This window comes from Tupaia chinensis, unplaced genomic scaffold (assembly GCF_000334495.1).
Source record: "Tupaia chinensis unplaced genomic scaffold, TupChi_1.0 Scaffold141173_1, whole genome shotgun sequence".
In the NCBI taxonomy this organism is placed as follows: domain Eukaryota; kingdom Metazoa; phylum Chordata; class Mammalia; order Scandentia; family Tupaiidae; genus Tupaia; species Tupaia belangeri.
In genome coordinates this window covers 513,409-515,359 of record NW_006201036.1, presented here as the reverse complement: position 1 = coordinate 515,359, position 1,951 = coordinate 513,409, and the positions used below count along the sequence as shown (strand labels likewise).

Here is a 1,951-nt window from a genome sequence, read left to right as displayed (position 1 = left end):
AAAGAGAAATTACCCCCCAGGGAGAATGGGCATACTGCAGTCTCTCCTCCGTGAGTATGTGGACTCACGCACACACACCCAGGGTGATTTTCAAGCTGCCATGTCCAGCATTGGAACCACGGTTGGTCAGGCGGGAATCCAGCACTTTAACCACCACGCCACTTGCTGGCCCCAAATACATTTCCTTATCTAATCATTTTATAGCCTGTGCACTTCAAATGTCGCTCAGTCGGATTTTATGTTTATTTTTGCATGCTACTTTTTAAAGTCTTGCATAGTCACTAGTTCGTTGTTTTATCATGTCCTTGCCTGGCAACTTCTTGAGGCTCTCCTTGCTCTTGTTGGGATTCAGAAAATGATACCCCGAAGGGTGGGGCTTTGGTGTGCCGAGTGCGTAGAACTGAAGGACACGGAAGGTCTCAGAAGCAGCTCACAACCTACATCTCTCTGCCTGCTGCCTCCCGTCCCTATTCCCCTCTGCTAGGGCTCGACTGTGACTCCCAGAAATCCGTGTGCTGGGACTTGATTGCATGGTCTGTGTGGTAAAGGTAGTAAGTGAAAAGGTCTTCTCTCCATGGAGTGCCATCGTAAGGCCTCGCGGCTGTGATTGGCTCATGGTGATTCCATCATGATTAATGATGGTGTGGGAGACCCAGTGGGTTCGAACTCTGCAGGACGGTTTAGTGCTCCAGGAGCTGGTTGTTAGACCAGTCAGGTGCTGAGTTTCCTAGGCCATGCTGTAGGCCTAGGACTTTAGCCTTTCAGCCACCAGGTTGTGAGGAAACATGTCTTTCTAAAATCACCCAAGCTTAGGTGTTTCTGTTAGCAACTCAGTAACTGACTAGGACATCCTGCCCGTGAGTCATAGGAACCAGAATTCCTCTTCCCCAGAGTGGGGCATGGAGACTAGACTTTCTCCAAACCCAGCCATAAAACCAGACTTACACTCTAACCTGTCTCCACCTTTCTGTCTAGGAGCTGGCCGTGAAGAAGTTCTCTGACCTGCCATCCCTGACAGTAAGTCACAGGGGCCCCATTCAGAGGGGTCCTCCCATTCAGAGGTAGGAGCTACGCAGAGAGGCTGAGCAGAATCAGGACAGGCCCACAGGGCTCCGTCTCTCTCTACAATAGCGTCAGGCCATTCCTCTCTTTGTCCACGGTTACTCGTTCTCCACTGAATCTAAGCATAAGAAAGACTTTCCCCTGCGTGCATGGGGCATGCATGCTGCGGTCCCTGAGTCATGTGAAACTAATTGAATAATCTGTTTTGCTGCGCTCTTGTTAACTCGTCTCTGGTGACAGGTGTATTGGCCATAAGGCTTATGAAGAAGGGAAAGACCACACCTTTCCACCCCGACATTCTGCTCCTCTGTGGTGACAGCTTCTTGATCCTCATGTTGGATCTTTTTCTTTTCCCTTTTCTGGTTTACCACTGAGGGCTTTATTTCCTTTAAGTCAAATTTTTGTAGCCTTTGAGTGTGGGGTGTGCGGGGTGGGCTTCGCTGGAGTGGGGCTCCTCCCCTCACGTGAGACTGTGGGGAGACTCAGGGCTTGCTCCTCTCTGAGAGGAGGGGCGGGAAGGGCTCACCTGTTCCACTGGGAGCACTTCTGAGCCTCAGCTCATACCCCACCCCGGACGTGGCCCATGGAGACTTCGCACTGGGACAGCGTGGCTGGATGGTGGGCATCTCTCTGCTTGTCCTCCTCCTCCCAGCAGCCGTTCTCATTGCTCCGAAGTCCCAGCTGGGACAGCCGAAGGTCGACGGTGGCTGCTCCCTCTTCTGCGGGGCGAGTGCGGATTGCAGGTCTGTAGACTCACAAGTGTGGTTTCTAGGAGCCGGCTGTGTAACCTCACAGTGACACACTCAGACTTCTGTTTTTCATGTGAGCCAGCACTTTTCAAAGTGCATCTTACTAGGTGGTTCTCCTTTTCTTGTTTGGTTACTAATGG

At 51.7% G+C, this 1,951-nt stretch overlaps 1 protein-coding gene across 1 annotated transcript in view; it reads right to left on the bottom strand.

Moving 5' to 3' along the window:
- Positions 1-1,606, bottom strand: part of SYK (spleen associated tyrosine kinase) — a 114,879-nt gene extending 113,273 nt beyond the window's left edge. The window contains exon 1 of the mRNA XM_027766122.1: positions 1,589-1,606. The gene's annotated coding sequence lies outside the window, so the exon portion shown is untranslated. The remainder of the gene's footprint in view (positions 1-1,588) is intronic.
- Between the last annotated feature and the right edge of the window lie 345 nt (positions 1,607-1,951).